This window comes from Papaver somniferum, chromosome 5 (assembly GCF_003573695.1).
Source record: "Papaver somniferum cultivar HN1 chromosome 5, ASM357369v1, whole genome shotgun sequence".
Taxonomy (NCBI): Eukaryota; Viridiplantae; Streptophyta; class Magnoliopsida; order Ranunculales; family Papaveraceae; genus Papaver; species Papaver somniferum.
This window is the reverse complement of record NC_039362.1, coordinates 53,752,099-53,761,072: the sequence shown is the minus strand read 5'-3', so window position 1 is coordinate 53,761,072 and position 8,974 is coordinate 53,752,099. Positions and strand designations below refer to the sequence as shown.

Sequence of the window (8,974 nt, the reverse complement as noted above, 5' to 3'; positions counted from 1 at the left end):
GAAACAAAGATGATTCGATTCGATTGAACCGGCTCATGAACTTTATAGCCACGGTTTGCATACTGTATTCCTTAGTAATTTAAGTTTCATGTTCAGAGCACATCTTTAGATCATAACCCACTCAAGTTCGCAAACAAGTTCGCGGACTTAAGACAACCGACAGAGTTTTCCAAACTCAGCAGAAAATCTCGGTAAAGATACTTCCGCCAGTTCGCGGACTAAACATGCAATCAACAAAGTTCGCAAACTTCGGATTAAGGAATAAGACTTATGCACATATGTGTTACCAAACAATGCTTATATCCATCATTGGTTATATTGACATAAACTCTCATTCCAACCATTGAAACATTCTTAGAGGACGTTATACAGTTGTTACACTATTTCTCGTCAAAGCGATTTTCAAAGTGATTGAAACATTATGACTTTCGTCATTAGGTGAAGCTAAACCTGATCAAAGCGAAACGCTTTACCAACACATGATTTCGATATATAGATAGGCGAGATATACTCGGCTCGAAATATCAAATGTGTATGATCCAGTCTATATAGCATACGACTTTTGTCTCATAAGAAGTAGGAGATAGAATAGATAGACTTTTGAGTGATAGATAAGTTCAAGTCTCCACATACCTTTTTGTTGATGAAGTTCCACGGTTCCTTGAGTAGATCTTCGTCGTTGTATGATGAATCGCCATGAAGTGTTCGAGCTCAACTACACTTTTCAATCCTAGTACGAGACTTAGCTATGTAGACTAGAAATCAAGACTCATAGTTTTGATCACTAACATTGACACACATGCTTGATATAGCAACACATGCGAGGTCGACCGAGCTATGCTCTAACACAGAGTCTCGTTATTTCCTTGGCATCACTTTTACTTTATATATTACAATAGACATACGAACACGTAATGAATACTAGTAATTAACTGAATGTTGCACTTTCTTTATTCAATATTTCAATTTTATTTACTATTCATATGCATTGAATCTCGAAATATCCAAGAAATGATGATGATATTGTTGTTATTGGAATCATTCTACTAGATTTTGTTCATTACAGAAATAAATGTGGTATGTGAGACTTTCCTTCATATGATTAAAATGGTTGGTTTTTAAATAACATAAGAAAGGACGCTCTTTTATTCTATGTGGAAAATTCTACTATAGGGTTGCAAATAAAAAGTTGGAGGGTAATGGGATACATAATACATGTTTAAAGCCATTTTTACTGAACAAATCCTTATAATGCTTCTGGTCTATCTACATTCCAGGAAATTCATACTCCCTATCAACTGAGCCAAAGTGGAGTCTTGGTCAGAGCAGGTCATCCTATTATATTATCATGAATTATTGGGAAAATGAAAATCAGGACGCACATAAAGAAATCGCTAAACGTTCATCCAATAGTTATTCTCGACCCTCTATTCTTTTTTCCAACTTAAATTTACACTTTTATACTGGTTAGTTCGGTGGCTACAATGGAAGATGTATAAAATATTGTCATTTAATTAAGAGTATGTAATATTAGGCGAGTTATACATATGCCTTGATAAAGTGTCACCACTTGACTAAAATTGGTGGTTTATGGAATATTAATGAGGGAAATATCCAAATTCATCTCCTTTATATTCTTTATCTCAAATATGTTGTATACCTACTTCTGTACTGGGAAACCTACTCTTTCCGACTCAATATACATGTTTATCTGATCTTATACAATTAGCTTTATTAGATATACCTCCATGTCTGTATAAAAGTTTCAACAACTAGAAAATAACAAAAACGTTATTTGGTGGTCGTATAAGTGGCATATTTATTTAAGTATGAAAACAAAGATATACATGTTATGTATGATTTTTCACACGTTATTTAGTGGTCGCATATGTGGCTTATTTATATCGAGAAAATATATTTTTTGGAGTTAAATATTGAATTCCATGGGCCTAATTAACATTGATAACCGGCATGCAGGGTTAGGGTTCCAAGGGTTATAAGCTGTAGGATCTTAAACTTCTCACATACCATGTGGGACTAATAATATCAACTTACCCCCCCCCCCCCCCCCCCCAACATGCATCCTCGTTGGCTCTAACAGGTGGACAATAAATTGGGTAGCACAGAGTAAAGGTGCGGTCAGATGACAGGTCACAGATTGCCTGCTCTGATCCCATATTGAAGTCCATGGGCCTAACTAACCTTGAAAACTGGCTTGTACGGTTACGGTTGCCCAAGTATTATAAACTGCAAGATCTTAAACTTCTCATACTATGTGGGACTAATAATCTCAACATTAAACAACGTCAGAGTAATTTGTATAAACCACCTAGTTCATCCCAAGTTACTGGAACCGATTTTTTCAATTTGAAGGATAAAGGTCAGACAAATTGTCACTAATTTTCCAAAATGGATGTAATAAAACGCCAATACAACGATTGATTCAAGAGCATCGTTAAGTTGATAATTGGTATAGACTACACATCTATGGGTTGGATGTTCCCATAACTGCCAAAATGTAACCCGAAGAACCTACTTCCAAAAAAGCCTCCGCTGAAAACTTCCTCGTACTTTCTATAAATGAGAGAAGGTACGTTATGGTTTGGGTTATTATGCAACCATTGCCTTGGGAGCACAGTGATATCTTCCCAAGGGGAGATAATGATGGTTTAGTCGGATCACGAGGCCGCGACCCTCTTATAATGCTTATCATAACTCAGAGTTAATGCAAGTTGAATATGATAAAAATGATAAATATGGCAGTATTGGGTAGTGAGAATTAAACCATTCACTCTACCAGCTTCATATACTACAAGAATTCTGGAAAAGTAAAATTGGATCGGGTCTAAAATTTAACATGAGAGTTCGACCCTTGGTCAACTTGGTTGTTCCCAGTTGGTTTCCAAGATGTTATTCTTGTTGACGCTTAACATAACAGTTTTAGTTTTATCCACAAGATGGATAGTAAGAAAAGAGAATCCAATTTAAAACAAGAGGCAATTACAAAATGGTTATACTTTCTAAGATGTTATTTCCTATATACGCAGCGGCACCACCACTACCAAATAACACCATTGTCAATAGGCCTGTCAATATCTGTCCTATATATGGAATCCGTTTTCGAGTATTCGAGATCCTATAAAATTTTATCCGTTTTATTCGATATCGGATCGAATATTCTATCAGATATTTCTTCCTTAATATATCGAAATCGGATTAGGCTCCATCCGAATTGTTAATATCCGATATCCGATAGAACAAGGACTTATTTGTGATTTACCCTAACCACATTAGAGTCGAGTAGAAGAGTAAGAAAAAATATCCGATATGAAATGTTTGAGAAATTGAACTTAAATTTCAATTATGAACATGTTTTACAGGGTTTTTAACATTTTTTATCTGAACCAGATATTATCGGATAAATATCTGATATCCGATAGTTTAGCCTATCGGAATCGATATCTGATTTTGATATCCTATAAGATATTATCGGATATCGAATATCCAATAGCGCTTAACCTATCGGATACAGATTTCCAAATATCTGACACCACTAACTGTCTACTAATGAATATTATCGGACACCGCTATCCTATTGGATATTATCGGATATCGAATATCCAATAACGCTTAACCTATCAAGATACAGATTTCATCTATTGACACCGCTAACTGTCTACTAATGAAGGTGAAACTCAACATTGCGTTTGGAGGTATAAATAGATAAACTAATTGACAAAATGTAAAACAACTCTCTCTCCAAAAGAAAAAACCAGCGACGAAAACTCCCTTACCCTGAAAATCCCTCTTCTCAGATCGACTCCTTTTGGAGTCGATCTGAGAAGATCAATCAACACCCCAAGTTTTCTTTTCACTCGTAATCCTCTGATCTGTGTTTTTTTTCTAGTCTTATTTTCGGATTTATCTTCTTCCAGTTGCTGTTCTTGTTGTTTTTATGGGTTTTTTAGTACATCCATGGATTAAAAGTGTGAGTAAGGTTTGTGCGAGTAGGATTTGGAGTACGAGTGCATCATCGGCTCGGATCTATGAACAAATCCAAGCAACAACATATGTATTAGTTCCATCAACAAATCCATTGAAGCTAAGCAGATATACTTTGGATTTTAATTTTGGTGTGATGTCCCCCAACCAGATTGCTACAGCAGGTTTTTCCCCGGCGGTTTGGAGCAAATCAGATTCACAATTTGTTCACAGTTTAATTTTTATTGGTATCTCTTTTTTTTTGTAGTTTGTAACTTGTTGCATCTTTTAATTTCATGTTTTAATAGTTTTAGTCTGTTTCTGGTTGAACCGTTTGGCTTGTCCAGATATTTAGTTCTAGATTTACTTGTATTAGGTTTAGTAATGAAAACAAAAACAAGAGCAACTCGTTCAAGATCATTATCTTCAAGTTCATTCACTGATACAATTTTTACCACATCTCCAAAGCCGAGTCAGCCCGTCGATTCGATTCACTTCAGACACCAAAAGACTGATTCAGATTACTACTGCTACTTTAGACATCCTGGTTACTCTTTGAGACACTTGAGACACTATGGTTACTTGGCTACTGTTACAACTAAATGGGTCATTGGTTCTTTGATTGCATTAGGCAATCTAAAATTAAAAAACTCTGGTTCATGTTTACATGTTCTGATGATCAATGGGTTGGATTTTATCCAATCATTGCCTTGTGCTTTGATTCATACCCTAGATATTTGGTCCTTTCCTTTCCAAGAGAGAAGGTTTTCCGAAACGTTTTATAGCTCCGAAGAGATCGATTGGATAAGCAAGAATTGGTGGACATACTACAAATTGTATGGCTTTTTTATGATCTTGAAAAGCTCTTGTAAGGTTCTCAATTTCCTAAATTGGCTTTATTATTACATGCATTGAGGTTAGCCTCTTTTCCGACAAAAAAAAAAGAAAAGAAAAAAAGATAAACTAATTGACCTATTTAGCCTCGTGTTTCCATTTAACTCTTTTTTTTTTGAGCATAAAAGATTATTCATGGCCATTTTGTAAAGTGTTTGCACTTTGCAGCGGTATAACCATTTATAAACGGGGTACTAATGGTAAATCGGGTACTAATGGTAGGACAATTTCTCACAATCCCCTAAAACAAAATAAATCACAAAATTGAAGGAATCGAAGGAAATCACTCTTTAGCTTGGAATCGCAAGGGACATGTTTTCACACGAAAAGAGCTTTCCGAATTTGCCTGTTTTTGTCGTTTTTCCTACAAATCGGTTCCTCGCATATGCCAACCAGTTGGCAAAAGTACAACAGCATCTGTAAGAGTTTATTCTTTCAAGGTGGAAAGTCAGTGAGTATTAAATACAACCAAAACTAAACTTTGGATAAAAAACGAACCAAATTTAATTAGAACCAGGAATCAATCACTTGGTCCAAAGAAAAACAATATTTTATCATCTGATCCCAACAATTCATCTTCCAAGTCACTTGTATTTTCCTACGTGGCAGGATACCTCCGCTACACGTTTCAAAATACTACTCCAGAAAATCGCTTAACCCTTTGAAAAAGTCCGACTTGTAGAAAAATCCACGTTTCTTTCTCATGTCCAAGTGCCATATCCGATCGCGTATTATATCAACGGCCCTGGTAAAAGGACATCATATTCCACCCTGTAAGATCCAACGGCGTAAACATCATATACTCAGTCACTTAAATCAGGGATTTCCTTGCCCCACTTTCCCCTTCTCCAAGCTCATTTGCGTTAATATAATAATCCTCCTCAAACTCTCGGACTCTCTTCTTCTTCTCAAAGTTACCCATCCTCTCTCCCTAAAGTCTTTTGGTCATAAACCTTTTAATCAGCAAAAGTGGTGAAAGGTCCAGGACTTTACACTAATATCGGAAAGACAGCTAGAGGTATTCATCATCTGTTCATCTTTTTGGGGATTTTTGTTATTTTGGTGGAGGCGGATTACTGATTTTTGGTTTGTTTGTTTTTTTTAGATCTTCTTTACAAGGATCATCAAAGTGACCAGAAGTTTAGTGTTACCACATACTCTGAAAACGGAGTGGTAAGTATTTTCTAAATAATTTAAGCTGATTGAAAAGTTAGGTTTCTTTTTTGAATTAGGATGATTTTATCTTTTCGTGAATATGTTATTGGAGGTTTTTTTTTAATTATGCTGATATAATGAGAATAAGCATGTGATGTATCCGATTAAGCAATCCCCTAACATGATTATTTTTGTATCTATTTTTTGTATAATCGGTATGATTTTTTTTTTAATCTATTCGTATCCTATTATTTTTGTTTAAAGTTCTTGAGTTTCAGTGAAATTTGAGTTTTCTAACTAGGTTAAGCAATCCCCTAGCATGATTATGATTTTAAGTTAAATGAATGTCCCATTTAAAAAAAAAATGTTTCTTGAAGAAGATAGTAGGAATTTGCTAATTTCTTTGAGGATCTTTGTGATTCAGTTAATACATTGTGTTGGATTTCCTGTAATATGTAATGATTGTTGGATTTGTTGTGTAATTTAAAATTTGTTAATGGTTTTTGAAGTCATAATTAGCTGAATATGTACTTGCTGTTCGGTTATGTAGGCGATTTGTTCATCTGGAACAAAAAAAGGTGAGGTATTCTTAGCAGACGTGAACACCCAGCTAAAACAGAAGAACATTACAGCTGATATCAAAGTGGACACAAATTCTAGGGTAAGACGTAATTTTATTGGATTTACTTTACTTCACTACGTCTCTGTCTATTATTGTTCTTTATAGTGCTCCTTACAAGCATAGACAAAGTGTGCATGCGGTAATAGATTGCTATATATATGTATTCTTATATATTTGATGACTTGATGATGTTCTGGATATACGATTTTCACATCATGCGTAGTATCATAGTAAGCACCAGCATGGAACATTATAGTTTCTTATGTGACGTGCCAAATGGGTCTGGGGATTATGATTTATTACAGTTCGGGTTCATTGACATTAATTGATGAAACTGTTCATTGGATCGCTTATATCCTTTACACAATGCTATTTTCCTTTACAAATAGCATCAATTAAAGACTATTTCAATTCAAAACTGAAAGAAAAAGATCTTATCAGCCACATTCAACTTTAGGTGTAGTTTATCATACCAATAGTAAGCAGTAATGGAGAGCATAACAAAAAGAAATAAGCACCGGGTCAAGAACTTGTGTAATAATGATGAGGTACACGCTACCTACTTGATATTTTAGCAAGTGTGTTAAGCAGCTTAAGCCAAACAGCTGATGCAAATTATATATATTTTAGCTCTCAGTTTGTGGTGTTTTATTTCTTTCCCCACTTGTGGTTCTTGGTTAACTAACGATTGTGCATAAATTTTCTCAGCTCTCTACGATTGTTACTATTGATGAACCTGCACCTGGTGTCAAGGCTATAATTAGCTTCATTGCTCCCGATCAAAGCTCTGGCAAGGTAAGTGACTTCATATATACGTCACTCTTAAACTAATGTTGGCACTATGTGATTTCATATTTTGCATTTTGTTTACTTTGTTTGCGTTTTATCGGTGTTTGTGACAACAGCTAGAGCACCAGTATCAGCATGAATATGCAGGGATTGCAGCTAGCATCGGGTTGACTGCCAACCCTGTTGTGAACTTCTCTGGTCTATTTGGAAACAGCCAAATTGCTGCTGGGACTGATGTCTCCTTTGACACAACATCAGGGAATTTTGTGAAGTACAATGCTGGGTTGAGCTTGGCTCGCCCTGACCTGGTTGCTTCGTTGACTTTGTGAGTCTTTTATTTCACCACATCTTTTCTTTTTTCCTTTTTTGTTTTTGTTTTCTATTGTGCTGTCCAAGAAGCCTTCTCCCTCTAGGTAAGTTAAAGTCAATTGAAAACTACTTTTAAATCCAGACAACTGGGCTATTAGATGTCATGGATATGCTTGGACTGTTTAACAAATGTAAGCTGGAAATATATTTCACATCCCTGGTTGTTGAAATTGTGTTGTTTGTTGATGATCTAGGAATGACAAAGGTGACAGCTTGAATGCCTCATACTATCAGACATTGACTGACCTGAGCAACGCATCTGCTGGTGCTGAACTGAGCTATAGCTTTTCCCGTGCCCAGAGCACACTTACTATTGGTGCCCAACATGCATTGGATCAGCAAACTGCAGTGAAGGCTAAGTTGAACAATTTAGGCATAATAAATGCCTTAATCCAGCATGAAATTTACCCCAAGTCATATTTCACCATCTTGGAGAAGTTGACACCAAAGCCATCGAGAAGAGCGCAAAATTCGGTTTGGCTCTTACTCTGAAGCCATAGATGATCGAAATCTCTTGGAAATGCGAGAGGTAGGTAGTAGAACAGTGCACAGTAGTAGTAGGGCATGTTTTTGAACTTGTAAGACTAAGCATTTCCTTTAGTTACATTTTCCATGCCCATTTCATTGTTTCATTTTGGAATGTTGTTCTGTTCCAATTTGATGAAATGTTTATCTTTTTCCTGTGGAGCTGGAACTTATTTTTATAATCAGTACTCAGTACTAAGCACTGCTACATTAGAAGTTCTCTAATGTTGTTTCTTTAGGGTTCGTGTGTTGTTTTTGCTTGTTTTTGTGTATGCACCTGCTTGTTTGATTTGTTCCACTGCCCCATGAATTGTATTGTGATGATTTTAGTTCGGCCTTTTCTGGTGTTTGAGAGGAGCTGTATCTTAGACATCTAAGCTGCAAGGTTTAGGGCCTTCCAGATCGTGAAGCTTAACAGAGTACATATATTAAGTGACCATCTTCTTCCCTCTGCTCCAGATGAGTTGAACATAACTCGTATTTTGGCAATTGTGTGGCTTTGTGCTTCTTTTCCTGTTTCCTGTTGTGGCTACTACATCTACAGAAGACTGCATGACCCTTGTCAGATACACCCATCTCATCGCCATGTCTTTTTCTGTTTGGATGGTGTGGTATGCATTTGGGTTGCAATCGTCGTCA

General features: G+C 36.0%; 1 pseudogene; it reads left to right on the top strand.

Annotated features, from left to right (window-relative positions):
• The first annotated feature begins 3,682 nt into the window (after nt 1-3,682).
• On the top strand, nt 3,683-8,664 carry LOC113279053 (annotated as a pseudogene).
• The last annotated feature ends 310 nt before the right edge of the window (nt 8,665-8,974 follow it).